Raw genomic sequence first — 26,373 nt, forward strand, 5'->3', positions numbered from 1 at the left:
TGGAGGTCAGAGGCGTAAACGCCGGAAGATAGGGCATGTCACTTATTTTTCCCGCGAGGCAGTTTTACCGCTCGCGTGAAAAAGACGCCTCTGCCTCCCATTGAAATCAATGGGAGGCATTTTCGGGCCGTTTTTGACAAGTTTTTTGGCGCGGTTTCCGCGGCAAAAAACTCGGCAAAAAACTCTGTGTGAACGTACAGGAAAGCTGCTGGATAGTAGGAAACAGTGGAAAAATTAAAAACACACCCAGCCAAGAAAAGCAGTTGTGCATATTCAGTAAAGTAATAGCAGTGGCTTTTAACACTATCTTGCTCACGAGAGCTTCCCACTTTCCAGGTATGCTGTATTCCAGCTTTTAAAGGGAAGGTGTCATGATTTTTTTTTTTATTATTATTATTATATTGCTTTTAATAGATTAACAAAAATGTTATGTAATTGTGTTCTCATTTTTAACTTTTTAATGTATTCTTATTTTTACTTCTCTATGGGGGCTGCCATTTGTTTTTCATCTCTGTATGTGTCGATTAACGACATACAGAGATTCTATACGGCACATACAACCCCATAGAGAATGCGAACGGGAGCCGTTCCATTCTCAGTTGCGTGCGCCGTCTGTGTGGGAACGGCGCATGCGCCGCTCCCGCACAGACCCAAACGAAGCTCGTTCGTAGAGCTAAATCCGGCGCCAATTTCATGTGGACTGGAAGCCGCTGCTGGACAGTAGGATGACGGCTTCCGGCCATACGTTCAACGAAGCGAAGGCGCAGGGAAGAGGAGCGTAGACCAGCGGAGGCGGCGGCAGGAGCAGGTAATTTATGTTTGTGTATTATGTTTGTGTATGTTCATGTTATACTGTCTGCTGAGCCCTGTATCTAATCCTCCTAGCACTGTGCAGTCACTCAGAAAATGGCGGCACACCGTGTAGAAGGTTTGAAGACCCTTCCTTCTCCTGGCACTAGCCAGAAGAAGGGAGGGGGGATTGTGTGAGGACACTAGAGGAGTGTGTGTCCACCCCAAATTTGCAGCATAAATCAATGAGGTTGCGTTACCACAGTGACCATGCTGCAATTTTGGGAACTGCTCCCTCTAGTGGCCAGCACATGGAAATGTTATAAATTAGAATCTAATTTATAATATTTCCTGACTTGTGAAAAAATTAAAACAATGTGTAATCACTTAAATACTAATTGTTTAACTGGAGAGAAAAAAATTATAATTCCAGCGACACTTTCCCTTTAACATGACCTAGATATTACTTATGTTTCTACCTGCAAAGACTGCATAAAGATCACCCACTCAGGGAAGATGACAAATCAATGCAGTAATACATAGAGCAATAAATAGATCTAGATATCTATATACAAACACATTTTAAGGGGTAAGGGTATGGCTCTTTGGACACTGCATGTATATTTAGATAAAGCTCTGAAAAGCATTTTTAACCTGCTGAGGCTCCAGCCGGCATTTGTACACTGCAGAGCTGCATATAAACAGTGTTAATCATGGTTTGTTGCGAATGCACTCTACATCACAAACAGAATCCCTTGTCTCCTGGTAAATTTGCGAAGTATTAATGTTGTGAGCAGATTTGCAGTCCATTGCTAGGAGACAGCTAAGAATTCTCGAAGACTTGTGCAGTCACTGCCATGAACACATCTGTAAACACAAAAGATAAAACCACAGCTTAGATTGAGCTGGAGTTTTGCTAGACATTATATTTTCAATATAACACATTTGGGGAATAAAAATATTTTAATAAAATAGTTTCCATAAAGATACTCTGATAACCTTATCTTTAGGGTATGTTCAGTTTTTTGCCAAGCATAAAAAAAAAACCTGCCTCAAAATTCCTTCAGGGTTTGATTTGTATTTTGGCGCCTTTGATTATGCAAATGCAAAAAAAAGCACCCCTCCCCCATTGATTTCGATGGAGGTTTAGAGGTGAAAATCACTCCAAGATAGGGCATTACGCTTTTATTTTTCTGCGAGTGGTAAAAAAAAAGAAAAAGACGTACGTGAACAAAAACACCCCTACCTTCTATTTCAATCAATGGAGAGTGTTGGAGTGTTTTTTCACGTGGTTTCCGCGTCAAAACCAGTGCCAAAATATAGTGTGTGAACTGGGGCTTAGTAAGAAGCATACACATGCGCACATTTAACTTAACATATGTGGATCACAGACGTATTGCAAGAGCCAGGCCAATGTGCATAGGAGGTTAGCCACAGGCATATAACTTTTGGGGATGTTGTATATTGAGGTCCACAAGCGGATTTTCTGGGAGTTGGACATTGATAGCCTCTTTCCTTAAGATAGGCCATCAATGTTTGATTGGCGGGGGTCCAAACCTCAGGAATTCAGCCGATCAGTAGAATGAAGAAAGCAGCTCGACCCCTTTATTGTTTACACCGGTACATCGGCTCATCCATATGTGCGGCTGTGCCTGGTAATGCAGCTCAGCCTTATTTACGTAACTGTAGTACCAGGCACAACTGCATGTACAGAGGAGCCGCTGAATCTGTCTGTGTAAACAATGAAGATACTGCAGCGAGCACTTCAGCACCCTCATTCTGCCGAATGGGCCTGACCTGCGGTGGCTCCGTAAGGATTTTGTACGTTTGATTTAAGGTGTAGTTTAACATCAGTAGTAGGGTTAGCACCCAAAGGCCGCCAGTTGCCTATTTAATCTGTGTACTGAACTAGTCTGCAATACACAGAACAGTGTATGTATGCAGGAAAGCAGAACTCGAGCTATGTAAAATGTATAATTTTACTGATCCCCGATGTAGCTTGGGGCGCATCAGGAGCAGATACGCTACTCTCGTGTTCTGTACTATGGCCCTGCTTCTTAAATGATTTAAATTGCTAGGAAAAGGCACTTACCAGCCTGAATGCCTTCCTGGAGAGGTACATGAAACTACTTCCCACCTTTGCTACCCATGCCAACATAAAGCCGGACTCTTGTTGAGAAATCAGTCTCTTCCTCCTATTTGGCCGTTTCGCCAGCACAAGCGCAACTTACACCAGGGCAGTCAGCATTTCATATGTCGTTCCCACAGAGACTGTCCCGCATGATGGGTTGGACTGCCCTGCTCCTCTTATACCGCAGCTAGCAACTGCTCCCAGTCATGACGCTGGGGTGCAGCCTAAAGTCCTGTTCACAAAATTCTGCCTGGAAAAATCAGCTCCGTTTTTTTTGTCGCAATTTATTCCCTATTTCTTCAAAAGGCAAAGAGAAAAACCGCGAGCGGTTAACAACAAAACACGTCAAAAACCGCGTCTGTGTTTTTTCCGTCTCCCGTGGATTTCAATGGGGTTTTTGAAGCGGAAAACACCTCAAGATAGGGCATGTCGCTTTCTCCCACAAGCAAACGCCTCCACCACCTGAAAACAATGGGAGGAAATTTCGGAGGTTTTTTTTGCTGTGGTTTCCCCGGCAAAAAACGTGGGGCAAGAAGCCCCTACCACACTACAACCTCCGGCGGATCTCCCATGGCCTGTTCCTCAAACATGGCTGATGGTTCTTTTGGACCTCTTTCAGTGTCACTTGACTCTGGAGGTGAAGAACTATGCACATTTTCTCCAGCACCCATCTTTATGCACGCTCAGCTCTACACACACACGGTCTCCTGAATATACTACTCCCCCATTGATGCACTCCCCACACACTGACCTACAAGGCAATGATAATTTCTTCGAGAAGCTAAGGTGACTTGGAATTGATGGTCCAAACGCCAGGAGACTTTGTGGCGATCTGAAATTACCATCCTTTGGACACAGGTCTTAGCTCTGCAGGCTAAAATCACCTGCATGGAGGCAGCCACAACTTGGGTTGTTGGATGGCTCCAAGTGACTCTCCGGCACTAGCTTTGGATGATCTGAAGTCATATATGACTGAGTTTTCTGTATAATTTTAGCTTTTGCTCAAAATAATTATTTAACAGCAATATTAAAAAAGTGATTATCCCATCTCCAAAGTTTTCCATTGACTATAGAAAAACAGCTCCAAAAATGGCCGTATTTTCAGACGATGCTTTTTGCAGGACGTGAGGCGGCAATGCACAATGCAGGAAGTCAAAGAACACCAAAGAGTGAATTCCTGTTTTGTGCGCCACCCTATCTTGGCCCTAGCAAGCACAATGTAGTGTATATATTTCACACTGTGTTCCATTATTGTGTAAAGCATACACACACTTGGACATATTTTCTGCAAATAAATGCATAAATAAATATACAAACTGCCACTCATTAGGGGTCATGTATAAAAGCATGCCGGAGAAAATGCAGATGCTCACTCTTGTAGCAAGCAGAATCACATTTACCCAGGTTTTATGGGCAACACCACTATTGTTCGGTTTTGCAGGGTCTCATAATACACAAGAGCTTTCAGATCTACCTATAGAAAATAGGCATTACAAAACAAAAGTAATGGCTGACTCTTACCAGCCTCAGGGGACCAGAACAACAGACAAAGACAAGCTCATTGCTAAATGCATTTCCAAGCAAGCGCCAGCTATTGAGGCTTAGCTGCCCCGTCATTCTTTATCCGTGAATTTCAACCAATGTACCTTGTTCAGCTGCAGAACTGAAGACTGTTATTAATCACACAAGCATCATACAATGTAAGTAAAAAGAAACCGGTAGCATCTAACTTATGCAGCTAATATCAGAATCCAAACACAAACTATTCTACGGCATTTCCCAACTAAGGATCAGACAATAAGAAAAGAAAACCCGTTTACTATGTGTATGAAATGCCATTTTTAATTGTTATGACCATTATTAAGCAAAATCTACAGGTTTATATAGGTGTAAAGAACATGGACTCAAATATCAGTAAACCTGCATAAAGAACCTTTAACATCCCTTGCCAGGCGAAATCTGAAAGCTACACCATTAATTTATGCTTTAACAAAGGCTCTTTAATACAGCAGGCACTGTTTCTACTACACAAGAAAATCCTGTTACACAACGAATAAGCATGGATTACTGAATGACCCTGTGAGCAGACGCAAGAGACAGGGAAACTTTTTAAAAATACTATAAAAGAAAATGTAAAAAAAAAAATTTCATCTTTCCCCACCAACGAAAAATGTAAAACAGCTATATGAACAGAGAGACAAATTAACATTTACGATTTCTTATTAATTATACAGGTATTTTTTATGTCTTAAAAAATTTCTTAAAGCTGAAATGTATTAGCAAAGTTCAATTAAAAAAAATAAAAAATAAAAAAAAATAAAAAAAGCTACTGGTGATATCATTTTGGGACTCCAATATAGATAGCCAGGTGGAGAGGCTCTTAGTGTGGAAAAATATGTATTAAGAGAAAACCACCCCCGCCTCCCATTGAAATCAATGGGTGCCATTTCCGGGCCGTTTTTGACGAGTTTTTTGGCGCGGTTTCCGCGTCAAAAAAACTCAGTGTGAACTTAGCCTTAGCGTTCTGCCCGGGACTCCGGCTCTGTGTTTGCCCCTGACATCACTGTCCATATGTGCTCTCAGGGGCTTCCCCAGAGTTCCGGAGAAAAGCCTATACTATCGCTCAGCTCCTGGACTCCGGCTCTGTGGTTGCCCCTGACATCACATTCCGGTCCAGGAGGATGGACAGTGACGTCAGGGGCTCCTCCAGCAGAAGAATCCCCAGCCTAAACGTCGGCAGTGCTCTGGCTGGGGGTTCCACTCCTAGAGGGAGCCCCAATGGAGCTATCCACAGGGAGGTGTGTGTATGTGGCATTATCTACAGAGGGCACTGTGGCATTTTCTACAGAGGGCACTGTGGGTGTGTGTGTGTGTCTGTGTGTGTATGCGTGTGTGTGTGTGTATGTATGCGTGTGTGTGTGTGTGCGTATGTATGCGTGTGTGTGCGTATGTATGCGTGTGTGTGTGTGTGTGTATGTATGCGTGTGTGTGTGTGTGCGTATGTATGCGTGTGTGTGTGTGTGTGTGTGTGTGTGTGTGTGTGTGTATGCGTGTGTATGCGTGTGCGCGTGTGTGTGTGCGGGGGGGGTTGTGTGTGGCGCAGTTGTATGTTTGGGGGCTGGGTTTGTCTGTGGGGGGGGTGCTCGACGAAGCAGCGGTGCTTGCCGCTGTTCATTCTAAACAGCCGACTGGCTGTAGAGGTGGGGGTTGCGTGCAGGGTGCTTGTGGGGGGGGGGTTGTCTGTGGGAGGGGGTTGTGTGAAGGGTGCGTGTGTGCAGGTTGCTGGTGGGGGGGGTCCGTGCAGGGTGCTTGTGGGGACCTCTAGTATTTATTGTGGGGCAGGGGAGAAGACAGAAGTTGCTGTAGGGGAGTATAAGTATTTCTATTTTTCATATTGCTAACTTTATTTTTTTTTGTTTTGCAGGTTCCGCTGGACCTATTGGACTACATCGTAGATTCGGTGGACTACATCGTAGATTCGGTGGACTACATCGATGATAGATGTTTTTTTTTTTCTTTTAAATAAAATGGTTAACGAGGGTTTTGTGGGGGAGTTTTTATTTCAATAACAATATTTTCTTATGTCTCGTTGTTTTTAATACTTTATTAGTGCCTGGATAATGGCAGTTGTCTGTTTGACGACGTCCATTACTAAGGCGGAGCTTAGTGTTAGCCAGTAAAAAGGCTGCAACTAACCCCCCATTATTCCCTCAGTACCCACCGCCACCAGGGGTGCCGGGAAGAACTGGGTACGATCCAGTACCAGACCATCTGTTGTGATGGACGGGCACTGTGGCAGCCACAGGCTGGTATTATCAGGATGGGAAGGGCCAAAAACCGTGGCCCTTCCCACCCTTGTAATGCTAAGCTGCTGTTGTTTTGCATCTGGCTGGTTATGAAAATGCCCCACATAGTTTTTAAAAAAAATAAAAAAAAAATTGTGGGATCCCCCCTATTTTCATAACTAGCCCGATACAACACAGCAGCAGCCTAGCATTTAGGGTGGCAAGGACCACGGTTTGTGGCCCTTCCCGGCCTCATAATACCAGTCTGCGTCCGCCCCAGTGCCCGACCGTCACTACAGATGGTCGGGTACTAGATTTTACCTGGCTCTTCCTGATACCCCTGGTGGTGGTGGGTACCGGGGTAATAATGGGGGGGTTAGTGCGAGCCCTTTTTACTGGCCAACACTAAGCCCGACCTTAGTAATGGATTTCGTCAGACAACTGCCATTACTAAGGAGCTAATAAAGCACTAAAAAAAAAAAAAAAAAAAAAAGACGTAAGAAAATATTTTTATTGAAATAAAAACCACCACACAACCCTCATTAACCATTTTATTTAAAAAATAAACAAAACGTAGATCGCAGTAGTCCACCGAATCTACCACGTAGTCCAATAGGTCCAGCGGAACCTGCAAAAAAATGTAAGTTAGGCCTCAAGCACACTTCAGTGAAATGCATCAGTGTGCTATCTGTTTTTTTAACGGATAGCACACTGACCCATTCATTTCTTTGGGGCCATGCACACTTTTGCTTTATTTGCTAGTATTTTTGCGTTTTTTGTGCGCTGTTTTTGGGCGCGTTGAATTGATCAAACGCTTCTTTTTTACGCAACATTTTTTAAAATCCCTTTCCCATATGATGCAAATGGGAAGCTTAATTAGGAGTTTGACGCTTTATTTGCATTTTTTTTAATGCATTTTGTGTGCGCTTTTTGCACGTTTTTTGGGGCATAATTAGGACTCCCATTGACTATGGGAACATTTGGAGTGTTTTACATGCAAAATAATTGACTCAACACTTCTTTATTTACACAACGCGTTTTATTAAAAACGCGTGTGTAAAAAAACAAAACGCGTTGTATGTACTAACAGTGCGCTTTCCCATCTATGCAAATAAAAAGTGTAATCAAGCGGTTTTTGATGCGATTTCAACATGTAAAATACGCCAAAAAAAAAACGTCATATACACGCCGTGTGAACCTGTCAACTGAAAAGTAATTCACCACAGGGTCTTCCCTTTTGACTTTCATCCTTCTTAGCCTATTACCAGCTGCCATTGTAAAAGCACTCCCAAAATGGGATCTGGACACTGCTTAGCAGTTTGAAGACTCCTTTTCTTGGCTTGTATCCAAAAATAGGGAGGGGGGGTGCGTCTCCCTCCCACATTTACATCAGCTGTAAGTCAGGCTGCTTTGCCTGATTCACGTTGCTTTAATTCTGGGAAGTGCTCACTGTAGCGGCCAACATAGGAAAACATGTCAAATTATTATTTACATTTTTAATACTTTCCACTTTGTGGAAGAAAAAAAAAAAATTCAGCAAAAAAACCTAAACAAATAAACAATCGGAAAGTTTCGTTTTGGCCGGAGTGTCCCTTTAAAGTGGTAAGGAATTGAAAAAAATTATACTCCAACACCTTGATGCAGATAAAAAGTATTAAATGACTACACATAAATATTGCTTCTAATCTTCTAGACCTGATGTTTTATTTTTCCTTAATGGTATTTTATTTAACTATAAGACCAAGTTTTCATTATGCATTTATTAAAACATTTACATAAAACTGAAAGAAAAAAAATGGTTTTATGTGGTATGAAGTTACAATACACTAGATAAGATTTAAAAAAATACAGTAATGTGCTGAGTAATAGGTCAGTGTGAAGTAAATAAATACATGAATCAGGGCTGGCCAAAACACTATAGACTTTAATCCCTTCCCGACATTTGCCGTATGGGTACGCCATGGAAAGCTAATGCTTCCCGTATTTTGCCATATCCATACGCCAAATGCTTGGCACCGGCTCAGAAGCTGAGCCGGTGCTATCATCGCCGGATGTCAGCGGTATCTTACAGCTGACATCCGGCTGTAATGGCGGGGACCGAAATTAGCTTAGATCCCCGCCATTAACCCCTTAAATGCAGAGCTCAAACGTGATCGCTGCATTTAAGGTGTTTGCAGCTCAGCGGAACCCTAGCAATGAAATTGCCGGGGTTCCGGTGGCTGCAATGGAAACCGGAGGCCTAATACTGGCCTCCCGGTCTGCCTAGCACGGAACACTTCCAGCACCCGCCCGGCGGCGGAGCCTGAACGGCTTCCGTAGCCGCCGGCAAGATGACGCCGGCTCAGGAGCTGATCAGGCGTCATCAGCGGTGGAAGTCAGCTGTATGTTACAGCTGACATCCACCTGTAACGGCAGGAACGGGAGCTAGCTCCAATCCCTGCCATTAACCCCTTCGATGCAGCGATCGAAAGCGATCGCTGCATCTTACTGGTTGCTAGCAGATCGCCAGCCCTGACAGGCAATCAGGACTGGTGACTGCTCTGCTATGGCAACAGGAGACACAATGGCCTCCTGCTCTGCCATTACAGAAGCCGATTAGGCCCCGCCGGGAGGCGAAGCCTAATCGGCTTGCTGTCAGTGAATAACTGACAGATCTAATACATTGAACTACGTAGGTAGCACAATGTATTAGAAAAAAAAAATCTGACAGTTGGACCTTCAAGTCCTCTAGTGGGACTTGAAAAAAAGTGTAAGTGTAAAAAAATACATTTGAAAACAATAAAATTTTCAAGTAATAAAATAAAAACACAATCCCTTATCAAGTTCTTTATTATTGAAAAAATAATAAAACCATACGTATTTGGTATCGCCACGACCGTAACGACCTAAGGTATAAAAATATTATATTATTTATTGCACGCGGTGAACAGAGTAAAAAATAATAATTTTAAAAAAACTATACCAGAATTTGTTTTTTGGTCACTTTGCCCTACAAATATTGGAATATAAAGTGATCAAAAAGTCGCAAGTATCCAAAAATGGTGCCTATGAAAACTATAGCTCGTCTTGCAAATAACAAGCCCTCATACAGCTCCGTCGACGAAAAAGTTAAAAAGTTATGGTTCTCACAACTTGGCGACAGAAAAAAATACATTCTTTTTACAAAAGTAATATTATTGTGCAAAAAAGGTGTAAAACATAAAAAAGTGCCATAAATTAGGTATCGCCGGAATCGGACTGACCCGCAAAATAAAGTTAACATGTAATTTATAACGCGTGGTGAATGTTGTATAAAAAACAACTATGCCAGAATTGCGGTTTTTTTGGATATCTGGCCTCCCAAAAAATAAGATAAAAGGTGATCAAAAAGTCGCATGTACCCCAAAATGGTACCAATAAAAACTACAGCTCGTCCCGCAAAAAAACAGCCCTCATATCACTACATCTATGAAAAAATAAAATTAGTTAAAGCTCCAATAAGTCAGGAAATAAAAAAATATGCAGTTGTGCAGCCCGAGGGGAATATTTCTTCTGTTTCAAGAGGTGATTTATCAAGGTCCTAAAATTAGGGAACCAGGAAGGGGAGGGCCCAAACATATCCGCTGGAAGAGAGGATGCCCGTATTATACCTGGACAACACTTCCCAGCAAAATTCCCCAAACTGCAAAGGTGCGGAGTGTGGACCAAAAGGAGCATAAGAACGGACGCCATATATCAGTGAGACACTGGCCTGTGCAGAAAGGATCAGCGTAACACACATCTATGGATCATTTTATTGTTTTTTTTACCCCATTATTATACTACCGGACTATGCCCCTGATATACTCTGCCCAGCTTACATGTACCCCCACATTATAAACGGAAACACCAGCAATACTCAAACAAACCTACTACCAAGCAAAATCCGCTCTCCAAAAGCCAAATGGTGCTCCTTCCCCTATGAACCGTACAGCATGCCCAAACAGCAGTTTACTTCCACATATAGGGCATCACCATACCCGGGAGAACCCTTTTAACAATTTTTGGGGTGTGTTTCTCCAGTGGCATAAGCTGGGCACGACATAATTGCCATTGAAATTTTTAATTTGCACCATCTGCAGCGTATTAATTTATGGAAAAGACCTTTGGGGTGAAAATGCTCATTACACCCCTTAATAAATGCCTTGAGGGGTGTAGTTTCCAAAATTGGGTCACTTTCTTTTTATTATTTCACATCTGAGCCTCTGCACTTGTGAAGCAATACTTTGTAAATCGCCAAATTAGGCCTCAATTTTACATGGTTTTCTTTCACTCCTGAGCCCAGTCGAATGTCCAGGCAAAAGATTAGGGTCACATGTAGGGTGTTTCTAACACCAGGAAACACCGCATAATAATTAGAGAGCTGTCTTGTTATGGTGGCACAAGCTGGGCACAACATATTGTCATATCCAATTTTCACTCTGCAGCATCGAGTGCACACTAATTTCTACAAAACACCTGCAGTGTTAACATGCTCACTACACCCCTAGGTGAATGCATTAAGGGGTGTAGTTTCCAAAAAGTGGTCACTTCTGGGGGGTTTTCACTGTTTGTCCCACAGGCGCCCAGAAACCAATCCAGCAAAATCTGCACTCCAAAAGGCGCTCCTTCCCTTCTGAGCCCTGCCGTGTGCTCAAACAGCAGTTTATGACCACATATGGGGTATTGCCGTACTCGGGAGAAATTGCTTTACAAATGCTGTGTTTCTTTTTTTCCTTTATTTGTTGAGAAAATGAAAAATTTTGAGCTAAAGCTACGTCTTATTGAAGAAAAAGGATTGTTTTTATTTTCACTGCCCAATTCTATGAAACACCTGTGGGGTCAAAATGCTCACTACACCCCTAGATGAATTCCTCAAGGGGTGTAGTTTCCTAAATGGAGTAACTTTTTGGGCGTTTTCATTGTTTTGTCCCCTCAGGGGCTTTGCAAATTCGACATGGCCTCCGCAAACCATTCCTGCTAAATGTGATCTCCAAAAGCCAAATAGCGCTCTTTCCCTTCTAAGCCCTGCCGTGTGTCCAAACAGCCGTTTATTACCACATGTAGGGTATTGTTTTACCCGGGAGAAATTGCTTTACAAATTTTGCGGTGCTTTTTCTCCTTTAGTCCTTGTGGAAATGAGAAAAAAAAAAAAAATCATCGCTAAACCTACATTTTCTTTGAAAAAATTTAGATTTTAATTTTCACGGCCTCCTTCCAATAATTTCTGCAAAAAACCTGTGCAGTCAAAATGCTCACTATACCGCTAGATAATTTCCTTGAGGGGTGTAGTTTCCCAAATGGGGTCACTTTTGGGGGATTTCCACTGTTTTGGCACTGCAAGAGCCCTTCAAACCTGACATGGTGCCTAAAATATAGTCTAATAAAAATAAGGCCCCAAAATCCACTAGGTGATGAGGCCGGTGCTTCAGTCGAGTAGAACGCTACGGCCACATGTGGGATATTTCTAAAAAAACTGCAGAATCTGGGCAATAAATATTGAGTTGCATTTTGCTGGTAAAACTTTGTGTTACAAAAAAAATTCATTAAATATGAATTCCTGCAAAAAAAAAACAAAAAACATTTGTACATTTCACCTCTACATTGCTTTATTTCCTGTGAAACGTCGAAAGGGTTAGGAAACGTTCTAAATGCTGTTTTGAATACTTTGAGGGTGCAGTTTTTAAAATGGGGTGACTTATTGGGGTTTCTAATATATAAGGCCCTCAAAGCCATTTCACAACTGAACTGGCCCCTGCAAAAATAGCCTTTTGAAATTTTCTTGAAAATGTGAAAAATTGCTGCTAAAGTTCTAAGCCTTGTAAGGTCCTAGAAAAATAAAAGGATGTTCAAAAAACGATGCCAAACTAAAGTAGACATATGGGGATGTTAATTAGCAACAATTTTGTGTGGTATAACTATCTGTCTTACAAGCAGATACATTTAAATTGAGAAAAGTACAAATTTTTGCAATTTTTCGCAAAAATTTGGTGTTTTTCACAATTAAATACTGAACGTATCGAGCAAAATGTTGCCAGTAACATAAAGTCCAATGTGTCACGAGAAAACAATCTCAGAATCGCTTGGATAGGTGAAAGCATTCCGAAGTTATTACCACATAAAGTGAAACATGTCAGATTTGAAAAATGAGGCTCTGTCAGGAAGGTCAAAAGTGGCTAGAGAGGGAATGTTTTATCACAAATAATAATAATCTTTATTTATATAGCACCATCGGCACATAGCCTAAAATGTTACGTGCCAGTAGAAAATTTATTCTCCATTAGCAACCCAGCTCCTTGTTCAGTCCTGACATATAGAAATAAATACATACATATATAAATAAAATGTTTGTCACATTACAAAAATAGCCTCTCTAAGTTTGTGAAATATACAGTTGCTGGAAGCATGTTATCGTTGCTATGCTGGATGCTATGTAGACTGACCTCGGATTGAAGTACTGATTGTCCATCTCCACACTTACAAAATTGGACCTGCTGCCATATTGGGACTGCAATAACTTCTCTGTTGAAGCTGGAATAAAACAAAAACATCAGTCGAGTGGAGATTGAGATCTATACAAAATTTCTAGACTAAATCAATGTTATTGCAACATTTCAATAAAAATATTAACCGGTCATGTTGAAAATGCAGTAAAATCTACAGGCAGTATGTTCTAGAGCAGAGGGAGGGGAGGAGATGGATATATAGTTTTGTATATTCAGTATAACTTGTATTTAACTTGTATTTAACTTGTATTTAACTTGTATTTAACTTGTATTTAACTTGTATTATCCTCACTCTGGGTTTAAGAGTTCAGTGGGCGGTCCTACTCAGTGATTGACAGCCCTTCCTGTAGGCGTTTGAATACAGAGATAGCAGTCAATGATTAAGACAGCCCACTGGACTCTTAAGATCAAAGTGTGCAGAGGATTAGATCAATAAATGACAAGTTATACTGAATCTTTTCTTACAAAATAAAATATCAGTCTGCTTAGCTCTCCCTACCCTATAACACATGGTCTGTATTCTGGACTGCATTTCCAACATGACTGGTTCCCTTTAAAAGCAATATGGAGATTTACCCTTCAATAAACATGTTAATACCACAGAAGAATAAGGCTAACATTACATCCTATTTTGTAAACACATTTGTGGTATACGACCACTTATATGTTTTTAAAGATAAAAAACGCATGCATTTGTAACATACGCTTAAGTTTTCGTGTAGTATACACTTGTATCCGTTCTTACTTCTAAAAACGTATACTTTTTTTGTTCTTAAGCTAAATCAAACTCTGTAAAGTCAAGATTTGTAAAGTCAAAATATAAAGAGAGTAGTAGGGAGTGGCTGCAGTGTTTTCTGGTGCCAGTACTGAGGGGCTTGGCAGGATGAGGCACGCTTTTCTCCCATAATCTGGGTAATTTCCCATAGATGCCGAAAATGTATACTTTTACGTATGCAAACCTAGGGTTTAAGATTGCATACGTCTTCCATACGTAAAAACATATGCGTGTTATATATGTTTTGGTAAGGTCCTGGAAAGCGTAGACGACTATGCTCTTCAGGACTTGGGGGGGGTAGAATGTAAGCACAAAACGTATGCACAAACTACACTTTTAGGACATTCGTTCTGTCCATAGAGAGAAATGTACACGCTGTGGTACATGTTTTGGCACGTTTTTTTTTTTTCACATCAAAACGTGCATGTCAGACGTACAGTAAAAACGAGATGTGAACCTAGCCTAAGACTTCGTTCACAACTGCGTCAGGATTCCGTCCTGGCATTCAGTCGGAGCTTCCCGTCGGAACGGAACCCAGACTGAAACAAACGTAAATCATAGGTTTCTGTTTGCATCACCATTGAATTCAATGGTGACTGATCCAGTGCAAATGGTTTCCGTTTAGCTCAGTTGTGCAAAGGTTCCGTTCAGTCGACTGCGCTATTGATACCGTCAAAAACACCGGAACCCTGTCACAACGGTCACAAACGGAAACCATTAGCAAAGTTTGGTGATGCAAACAGAAGCAAAACTTTCAATTTGCCTTTCCAACGAGGGGTCCCCCGACTGAACCCTCCGATGGAACCTCTCAATGGAAAGCAACGCTGATGTGAACAAGCCCTTATACTCTTTCCGGAATTTTAAGAAATCCTGTTCACGCTACTCTGCTAACTTCAAAGGAAAGAACCATACACATGTGAAGCCACCTTTCCACTAAGTCTCCTCCTATATTTGGCTGCTCCAAGTCACCTTTGTGGTAGATATAAAAACAAACAAAAAAAAACAAAAAAAACACTCCTTTCCTACTATGCTGTGTTCACACGGCGTGTATTTGAAGTGTTTTTCGGCACGTTTTACGTGCTGAAAAACTCGTCCAAAAACACATGATTTAAGCTTTCCATTGACATCAATGGGAAAGTGCGACGTTAGTGCATACATTTTTTGTTTTACGCAAGTGTAAATAACACGGTGAAAACGTGTCAAAACCACCTGTAGTTTAAAAAGTATTTTACAAAAACGCTAGCGTATTTGACACGTTTCCACATTGTTGTTTTTTTTTTACCACCTTGGCAACAAGGCCTTACTCACAGCTACAAAGGGGGGGGGATTTAACTCCCAGGGAGAGGGGCCAGCCATAATTTGCAGCAACCAAATTACAGGTTTCTTCACTGTAGCAGATTTCAATTTACTCCCTCTGCTGGCCAACAGTGGAAAATATAAAATCAAAATAAAAAAAAAATCATATTTCCAGAAAAGCAAAAACCAGTTACTCAAAAAATACACTCATAATTGATTTGGCGACGTTGCGTTTAACAGGAGACCCCACCTATCAAACAATTATAACATATCATAAGGGTATGTTGCTAATGTCTGGAGTGGGAATATGCATTGAAGGCCAAGCTCACACATGGCATTGCACTTTTGAAGCAAATACGCCACATACAGGGCATGGTGAGGATTTCAAAATCTGCTGAAAGTCCTAAAATCCACACAGATTTTTCTTGTAGGTGGTAAGTGTTTGTTTTTTTTAACCACATTCACTTGTATTGTATGGTACATTGTTGCAGATTTCTGGTGTAGAATGTGAACGTAACCTAAGGGCACAAAGCCTGCACAGCATATCACAGAGGCCATACGATTCCTAAGGCTCTATTCACACGATCGGGTCGTAGTGTCGGCCGATAAAATCGTCCGTCTTGGTCCGTTTTTCTCGGCCGTTTTGCACCCGTTCCGTTTTAACGGCCAATTTTGACCAGTTTTGTATCAGCTTTTTTCCGTCAGTTTTAAAAATGGATGAATTTCATTTGCCAATTTTTTGCCACACACAGACCCCCCCCCCCTAGGTAGTGCCACTCAGCCCCCCCCCTCTAGGTAGTGCCACACAGCCCCCCTCTAGGTAGTGCCACACAGTCGTTGTCGTCCCCTCTAGGTAGTGCCACACAGTTGTCGTCCCCTCTAGGTAGTGCCACACTGCCCACTCTAGGTAGTGCCACACATATATGGACAGCGACTTCTCCTGGAGGGGTACCCTGCTCCTGAAGCAAAATCCCCAGCCACAACAGCCCGTGAATACACTCCAGGAGAGGTCCCTGACGTCACTGTCCATATAGTAACGTCAGGAACTTCTCCTGGAGCAGAATTACCGGCCACAGCTGTGTCAGGGACTGCTGTGACCGGGGATTCCGATTCAGATGTCCCTAACGTCACTGTCGTCAGGGACTTCTCCTGATGCGGAATCCCCGGTCACAGAATCGGCCAAGGTGTGGCCAGGGATTAGGGATTCCACTCCTATAGGGAGCAAAAAAAATCTCCTCCTCACATGCACTGCGAGGTGGGGAAGGGAGCGAAGGAGGGGCAGAAAGCATGATGACATCCAAGTGACAGCCGTGTTTTACACGGCCCCATAGACTTCTATGGGAGCCGTGCGGCTGGGAGAACAGCACAAAATAGGGCATGTTCCATTCTTCAATTGTCCGGTTTACCGTACCGTCAAAAAAAACGGGCATTCAAAAAACGTCCGTCACACGGCTGAGAATCCCTCTCGTGTGAATAGGAGCCGCATAGACTCCATAGACTGCCGCACAGGCTTCATATGTACAGAGATATTCTCTTCTAGGAGCAATAATAAATGCTTCTATAATATGCAAGAACCAAACAAAGCAAATCAGAATTGTACAAATTTTTCATATATACATGTTGCAAACCATATTTTAATTGACCTATTTAGGACAAAGTCTATTCTGGCAAAACGGGAACCATTAGTATTTTTACGACGCTTTGGGATTTATATATTTAGGTTTTTATAAGGGAAGAGTCACCTATTATTAGACAGCTGGATTTCATACTGTGAATCTTCCTACAGGTGTCTGCTAAATTTAAATTGTTGCTATACAACCCGGAGAATGAAAAAGGTGTAATTTTCTAGAAGCAAGGAATGGGATCAACGTGTTATATTGTTCTGTGCAAATACACAAGTTTGGTATGTCAGAATGCTACTTACAACTAAATCCCTATCCGAAAGGAATTAATTTATAAATGTACATTAGAATATTGAGAGGTATTTGCTGAAGTCATAACTGCACCACCATAAAACGGACAGCAAAACACACCCGGAATGAGCAGGCAAAAAATAAACAAACAGTGGTGGGAATCCCCATCATAGAGATCAGTTTCCATTGCCTTTTAGGGATAAGTATGCCATATATATTTAAAGCATCAAGACATCTCATGGCGTTATAAACAGAAAAGATTCAGAGACATAATATGCTCAGCATATCTGTAACACGCTGCAGTTGTTCATTTCTTTTATTAAATACTGGATGGTCGATTCTCTGCACGTGTGAAGCCACCATAAAATGAAGATTTATTTTGCTTGAAAAATAGTTCGAAAAAGAAAACTAAGGGGCGGTTCACATCTGCCTCTGAGGCTTCGTTGGGGGCTTACGCCACAGATTCCGTTGTTTTTGCTTAACAAAATAGCGCAGCATGTGTTCTGTCAGGCGTTGTTGGTTTCAGTCATGCAACGGATCCTAAGCTTCCGGTATGCTCGTCGTTCGGCTCCTATGACGGATCAGAACAACGAAACGCGGAATGCAGATGTGAATGAGTCCCGAACGACATCCATAAGTTTACAAAATTATTGCTTTTTAGCACAAAGCCTGGGTTCACACATTAGCAGTCAAAATGTGTTGTTTTTTTTTGCAAAACCACTGCTAAATTTCACTATTTTGCCGCGTATCGCATTAAAAACAATGCATTTTGACTACGACGTGAAAACCCAGCCTAAATCCCATGGAGGGAAGAAATGCTGCTGCAAAAGCAGAGAGAATCCTAATGAGCAAAACGGGGTCACAAATGCATATGTGTAACCCCAAATATATGTACAAGGAATATTCAGGTACCAAACTGAACTTTAAACGGCTTTACCAGATAACGCGTAGGAAGCCTTATCACAGAGCAGAGTTATTTCACCATACAAGAAAATGGATATTTTCTATCCAATTGTGACGAAGAGTACAGAAGCAAAGCACTGAACCCATGACTACAGGATTTACCGTACATTACACTTGGCATTTATATGTTCACATAAGTACCCTTGCAAGTAAAAACTACTAATTCTTCTTCTACCGTATCTGTTGATCTATAGTTTAAAAAACACCACAAGAATCACAACAATTGGCAGCAACTCTGAATTTGTACTCATAATGTGACAAGTAAATGTAAAAGGTCATGCTAGGTTTTTTCTGATTTGCTTGACATAAAAGTAGAAAAGTGGTGTGCATCAAAGGTGCCCGCGCTTTGTCTATTTTTCTGCAGTGTATTATAGTAAATAACTGGCCACATAATATATTCTTTTCATACAGAGAATGTTTTGCAAAGTGTAAAGAGGGCAATAAACAGACTGGTAATGGTGTTGACACAAGAACTAACTTTAAAATGGTCCTTTGAGGCTTCATCTTTTAACCTTTGCTTTGTTTTTCAACAGGTTAAAGTCCTATCAAGCCGAGTGTTTATCAGAGAACTAGGGAAATAAAGCGAACCTAATGCAGGTAGAGTAGGATTATTCTCTTTTTTTTTAAAATAAAATGCTTGTACACAACTGGAATTCCAGTTTTCTGTTACAATTTTTGGAACGTTATACCACACTGACTTTCAAAAGCAAACTTTTTGCTATGAGACAATGTTGAGAATATGCTCGCTCCAGCAGAGGCGATACATGATGAAACCAAACAAACGAAAACCTATGGCCTTCAGACACCACGCTGAAAGGCTTGGAAATGAACTGAAGGCCATCTGCTCCGGCTAACTGTACTGCGAGGATCTGAATCACATTTCTTGGCACGCAACACATAAGTGATTAAAACTGTTAGAAAAGTACAATTAGAAAGTCAATAAATATAATACAGTAAAAAACCCACAAAAATGTCCTTCCGTTTTCTGATGTGAGGCACGAGGCGTTATCAATTTTGAACCTCCACATTAATAGTAATTAACCTCAGCATGTACCTCACATTAACCCAATGTTGCCCATTATGACTGAGCGAGGTACTTGATGGGATCTCTTACTATAATTAGAAAGGGCAAAATTGGGTTAATCTGTGAGGGAAATTATGGTATTAATTACTATTAGGGCTTATTCCCATAGCAGTGTTTGGTCCGTGATATACGAATCGTATGTCGCCTGCATTTTCCGGACCTAATCCCATTTAAAAAGCCGGGCTCCCAGCATCAGTTATCTATGATGCTAGGGGTCCCTGCCTAGGATTACAGTACAGGACAATTTTCCCGTGGGGAGACAGTGACTGCTAGCATCATAGATAACCGATAATAGGAGCCCGGCTTCTTAAACGGTGTTCTGTCCAGAAAATGCAGGCGCCATACAATCCGTATATCATGGACCAAACACAGTCATGTGAATAAGCCCTAATAGTAATTAACCCCATCATTTCCCTCACAGATTAACCCAATGATGCCCATTATAGTAAGAGAACCCATCAAGTACCTCGCTCAGTCATAATGGGCAACATTGGGTTAATGTGTGAGGTACATTATGGGGTTAATTACAATTAATGTGGAGCAAATGGAGGTACTAAATTCATGTGCATCGCATTAATAAGTGACTTCCTCATTTCCCTCACATAATGGCAACATTGGGGTTAATGTGGGTCACATTAACCCCAATGTTACTCAATGCTGGCTGCAAAAACACTAGACACTTTATTTCAAGCTTTTGCTCTGTTCTAACGAATACCTGCCTGGGACTGGTCTGTCACTAAACTGCAGCACGGTCCTGATTCCACACTAGTGGCACGAGGAACCCACTGACTGCCACTCGTGACATTCCCCTCCCTCTTCCCACATACTCAGATTATCATTGGTAGCAGTAGAGAAAGGAGAGAGGAGCGTTCCTCCCTCCTACTGTGAGGTGTCCGGTACGAACGACGAGCGGAGCGGGTACTGAAGGAAGAGAACATCGCGGGCGCTGTACAGTGCGCGCACCATGTTCTCTTCATTCATTTCAATACTTTCAGCACAGCTCAGTATCGAAATACATAAATTGGCGGTATCGAACCGTTTGCCCCCGCACAGCATCGAAATGGTATCGAGATTCCGATGCATCCCTAACACTGTAGATTATTATACATACACGTGCATAAATAGACGCACAAATGTCCCTGTTTCCCTTTACAGTTTAATAGAATAGCAAAACACAATATAATGCTTTACTTTCATGACTAGAGATACTAAATATATATATATACATATATACACACATACACGCTCAAAAGTTTGGGCTCACCCAGACAATTTTGTGTTTTCCATGAAAACTCACTTATATTTATCAAATGAGTTGCAAAATGACTAGAAAATATAGTCAAGACATTGACGAGGTTAGAAATAATGATTTTTATTTGAAATAATAATTTTCTCCTTCAAACTTTGCTTTCGTCAAAGAATGCTCCATTTGCAGCAATTACAGCATTGCAGACCTTTGGCATTCTAGCTGTTAATTTGCTGAGGTAATCGGGAGAAATTTCACCCCATGCTTCCAGAAGGCCCTCCCACAAGTTGGATTGGCTTGATGGGCACTTCTTGCGTACCATACGGTCAAGCTGCTCCCACAACAGCTCTATGGGGTTGAGATCTGGTGACTGCGCTGGCCACTCCATTACAGATGGAATACCAGCTGCCTGCTTCTTCCCTAAATAGTTCTTGCATAATTTGGAGGTGTGCTTTGGGTCATTGTCCTGTTGTAGGATGAAATTGGCTCCAATCAAGCGCTGTCCACAGGGTATGGCATGGCGTTGCAAAAGGGAGTGATAGCCTTCCTTATTCAAAATCCCTTTTACCTTGTACAAATCTCCCACTTTACCAGCACCAAAGCAACCCCAGACCATCACATTACCTCCACCATGCTTGACAGATGGTGTCAGGCACTCTTCCAGCATCTTTTCAGTTGTTCTGCTTCTCACAAATGTTCTTCTGTGTGATCCAAACACCTCAAACTTCGATTCATCTGTCCATAACACTTTTTTCCAATCTTCCTCTGTCCAATGTCTGTGTGCTTTTGCCCATATTAAGCTTTTCCTTTTATTAGCCAGTCTCAGATATGGCTTTTTTTTTGCCACTCTGCCCTGAAGGCCAGCATCCCGGAGTTACCTCTTCACTGTAGACGTTGACACTGGCGTTTTGCGGGTACTATTTAATGAAGCTGCCAGTTGAGGACCTGTGAGGCGTCTATTTCTCAAACTAGAGACTCTACTGTACTTGTCATGTTGCTCAGTTGTGCAGCGGGGCCTCCCACTTCTCTTTCTACTCTGGTTGAGCCTGTTTGTGCTGTCCTCTGAAGGGAGTAGTACACACCGTTGTAGGAAATCTTCAGTTTCTTGGGAATTTCTCGCATGGAATAGCCTTCATTTCTAAGAACAAGAATAGACTGTCGAGTTTCACATGAAAGCTCTCTTTTTCTAGCCATTTTGAGAGTTTAATCGAACCCACAAATGTAATGCTCCAGATTCTCAACTAGCTCAAAGGAAGGTCAGTTTTATAGCTCCTCTAAACAGCAAAACTGTTTACAGCGGTGCTAACATAATTGCACAAGGGTTTTCAAGTCTTTTCTAATCATCCATTAGCCTTCTAACACAGTTAGCAAACACAATGTACCATTAGAACACTGGAGTGATGGTTGCTGGAAATGGGCCTCTATACACCTATGTAGATATTGCATTAAAAACCAGACGTTTGCAGCTAGAATAGTCATTTAGCACATTAACAATGTATAGAGTGTATTTCTGATTAATTTAATGTTATCTTCATTGAAAAAAACTGTCCTTTTCTTGCAAAAATAAGGAAATTTCTAAGTGACCCTAAACTTTTGAACGGTATATGTATGTATGTATATATATATATATATATATATATATATACACATATATATATATATATATATATACATACATACATCTATATCTATATCAGAAAAAGAATGGCGACAGCACACTGCGACACTAATGCCACCTAAACCACTAAATATAAATAAACATGCACGAAAGCTAAATCTACTTATAATAGGGAGGTTCTTAGTGCACATTTTGATCAAAAAGTGTTTGCCCACCTGCCACGACAAGGCGACCTCTGTAAGGTGGGAACCTACGCTGCACATACACCCAGAACTGGGACTAAGCCTACATATATACCTGGCGATGGTAGGATCCAGCATTGAACTAATTAAAATCACCCAGGGCAGAATGGGAGGAGTGCAAGAACAAAAATGGAGGCAGTCACTAACCCCACATATATGGATCACATAAACAACAAAAATTTGAACAGCATATATACACACACATACACACCTTGCACAACACACATCTTTGCTATAACACCCAAAAACAAAAGGTCCTCATATTTATTCTAACTTGTCGCGCGCCCCCCCCCCCCCCCCCCATCACTAGCTGGTATATGGGAGATCTGTAGATGGGCGCAAAGTACCTATGTACACAAATGTTTATTTTAGAGCAGAGGCCGGGGCTGGAAAGACAAAAAAAAATACTTCATTATTTGTGTGGATTTAGGGTAACATATTTGGCGTTATATGGACGCATTATTTAATGCGTTCCTGACGCCCAAGTAACTTGCTCCTGACAATACAGGGGGGATGGGAAGAGGGTTTTTATTTATTTTGCAAGCGGTTTTTATTTTTTTCTACTGATTTTTCTATTTAACATTTTCTGCATACATATTGCCCTGGGGCTGGAGAAAGCGGTGTCCTCCTAGCTTTCCTTTGTAGATCATCACCACCTGGTTTATTCCCTTGTGTTAGGCTTTGTTCACAAATGCATCAGGGTCCAGTTCGGACGTTCCATCGGAGCTTCCCGTCAGAACGGGACACTGACTGTAACAAACGGAAACCGTAAGTGCCAATGGCTTTCGTTTGTCTCAGTAGTGCAAGGGTTCCGTCATTTTGACAGAATGAATAGTGTAGTAGAGTATGGTATTGATTCTGTCAAAACGACGGAACCCTTGGACAACGGAAACAAACTGAAGCCATTGGCACCGATTCCGTCACCATTGAAATCAAACCTACAGTTTCCGTTTGTTTCAGTCAGGGTCCCGTTCTGACGGGAAGCTCCGACGGAAAGTCGGAACGGAGCCCTGACGCAGATGTGAACGAAGTCTTACCAGAGTTTCACCTCTCACTGAAAGTTAAGCAGCTTCATTTGTAAAACAATTATATAATTGCATGCAAATATTTCAATGCGTTATAATTGAAATATATTTTAAAATATCCCCCAGAGGTACAAAGAATAAAAGGTTTAACAAATTATAAGAAAAAAAAAAAAAAAAACACGAGAGGAGAGGGGGAGCGGAGACCAAAACTGAATTAGGCACGTTGAATTACGTTGAAACAGCGGACCTATGTAATTCAATGCGGCCGTTCACACAGCCGTTGTTTCAATGGACCGTGTGAAGGGTCCGTGGGAAAATAGGACATGTCCTATCTTCACACGCATCACGCATCCCTCCTTTCAACTATGGTGGATGCGTGACTTCGCATCCCGCAGCGCTGAGCATAGATGCACCTCGGACGTGAAAAACAGCTGTTTTTCACGTCCGAGATGCGCAGCACTCATGTGAATCAGGCCTTAAAAAGAAAACGGGGGAGGTCATAAAACAAAATATAGGTATTTGGTATCCCCATAACACGCACAATTTTATATAACCATAATTATGTTGCGTCCCCAGGGCTGAAATTAGCTGCATCCTTAGGCCCTGTTCACACTGAGTTTTTTGCAGGAGGAAATTTCTGCCTCAAAATTCCGTTTTGGATTTTGAGGTAGATTTTGACCTGCCAGCACGCCGTTTGCCGCAATTTTCACAGCGTTTTTCGCTCGCGCCCATTGAGTGTTAGTGGCAAAAAACGCGGTGAAATATGCTTTCTCTGCCTCCCATTGATGTCAATGGGAGGTCAGAGGCGTAAACACCCGAAGATAGGGCATGACGCTTCTTTTTACCGCGAGACGGGTTTTCCGCTCGCAGTAAAAAAACAGCCTCCGCTTTAAATCAATGGGAGGTATTTTCGGCCGTTTTTTGGCACCGTTTCCGCGTTTAAAAAAAACTGAACAGGGCCTTAAGGGGTAAACAGAAGAGTTGTCAATATCTGTAAACAATTATATCTGTTACTAGTACTAAAAGAACCCATTTGTTAAACAAATTGTGTTATGTGTGTTGAAACTGCACATATGTCATCTGAAATAATAGTAATAATAATCAACAATACAAATCCATTAAGAAATAGATAGGATGAATCCATATATAAAGCATGTTCAGTGTGCTATGCAATAGCAGCTTTGTAGGGGGAGGGGGCTGAACAGATAAGCACAGTTTAGATATATGACACACACAAACAGGTTCAATCTACACTTGCTGCAGTGAAATAAACAAAGCCATTGAAAAGTAGGCAAAATAATGTCATTGTTCCGGCTCCTCCATATGGTATTGAGCGCAGACTAGCAAATTAACAAAGACAGGATAGAAAAACATAACTAATCCGCACTGAAACGGATTACAGAACTGCCAGGAGGATCTCCAACCCAAAACCCATCACAAGAGAAATACAAGTACAGAGAGAAAAAAACGTACAGTCCAACATTGCAAAAGTATTTTTAGTCAGAAACCAGAATAGCTCCAACTCTGGAGTAGGAGAACAACTATTTACTGTTCTAGGTATATATCTTTAACACAGGGTGAAAGGGTGAAGCGCTTGCTGCGGCACCAGGTATGATAATGTAGACACTACTGTAGCTTATTTGTACCAACATCAGAATGTGTCACGATTCTTGTGAGACTGCAGTCGCCTGATACACACCTATGCTTGACAAAGACCCTGTGAGGGTTGATATGTTGCAGGTTTTGTGTTGGTGAATAAAATAATATTTTTCTATTGGAGTGCGGTTTCCTCCTCCTTATTTGGATTGCCTACTTGCCCAGACCAGGGTTATCTACTTCGGGCACCCTCCTGAAGTTGGGAGTCTTGTATGATCCATATGATTTGGTTGCTGGCTCTGCTGCGGATAACACACCTAATCCTTTATCAAAATCCAGAATAGTACAATTCGTTGGATTTACAACAAGTAGATTGTATAGGGCTTGAAGCAAAGAGATATTTAGAATATTCTGCACAGGGCAGTGCTCCCCAGCCCTTCCTCCTTATCTAAGCTAATTGTGGCTTGGCTTTTCTTTTGGTATTATAGCCTACTTAGGCTATTGGAGCTTGGAGCGTTAGTGAAATGAAGCACTTGAGCAAAATCAGAAAATCCACCATTCGTTTCATGCACGGCTACGGTTCTTTCTAAGTCTTCAAGAGCTTGCAGGTTTTGGCTTCTACAGCTGTACATTGGTACTTACTGTGGAATGGTGTGAAGTGTGATTGATAGGTTAATTAGAATAAGGACTACCCAACCTGAGCACAGGAAGAAACCCTGCTCATAGTTACACAACAAATCACCACCATAATACCCAATAAGCAAAAAAGATCTAAATAACCAACATAAAAAAAAAAAATTACAGCATGGTCATTCCAGTTTGTTCCCTGCAATAGAAAATTATATATGGGTATATGGTATAACGTACACTAAAGGGTAATAAAGAACATAGGCTGCCACAAGTAGTTGTGAGCATATAACAGCACAACGCTACAGTGCAATATATAACCATAGTGTACCTAATGCAGTGATGGACAAATTGCTTAGGAGTCAGAACATTTCTGGATGACTCCCAGCAAGTCAGCTAGAAATTTGCCGTGGATGCTCTTTGGAGGTCTATGACAGTCCTTACTGCCTGGCCACTAGAGCAGGAAGGTACATTCCTGTAGACTTTAGGAGCCAGACAGACCACTGCAGGAATCAACTTGATTTTTTTGTAAGCTAAACTTTAATTTGATTAGCATTCAGCAAAATTCATCATTCAGGAGATGGCAGCAATCGCTGGAGATCGAGCCATCGGACAGTCTGCCTGTCGGATTTGGCAGTGAACAGCATTGGAATACATGCAGGCTGCATAACGAAAATTGTTCCGAATTTTTCATAAAACCTATATAAAAAAAAAAAAACACACAATATTTTTGGCCCAAATTACATGGAATAAAATAAAAACATTTGTCCCAAAGGTGTC

At 41.5% G+C, this 26,373-nt stretch overlaps 1 protein-coding gene across 9 annotated transcripts in view; it reads right to left on the reverse strand.

Moving 5' to 3' along the window:
- ZNF516 (zinc finger protein 516) overlaps positions 1–26,373 on the reverse strand; it is a 147,631-nt gene that overhangs the window by 72,556 nt on the left and 48,702 nt on the right. For 7 of the 9 annotated variants that reach the window (XM_075826507.1, XM_075826508.1, XM_075826503.1 and 4 more), the window contains one exon: positions 13,146–13,233. The gene's annotated coding sequence lies outside the window, so the exon portion shown is untranslated. Of the gene's footprint in view, positions 1–1,443; positions 1,657–13,145; positions 13,234–26,373 lie in introns of all 9 variants that reach the window. The other 2 variants (XM_075826506.1, XM_075826504.1) reach the window with 1 other exon arrangement.

This window comes from Rhinoderma darwinii, chromosome 5 (assembly GCF_050947455.1).
Source record: "Rhinoderma darwinii isolate aRhiDar2 chromosome 5, aRhiDar2.hap1, whole genome shotgun sequence".
Lineage (NCBI taxonomy): Eukaryota > Metazoa > Chordata > Amphibia > Anura > Rhinodermatidae > Rhinoderma > Rhinoderma darwinii.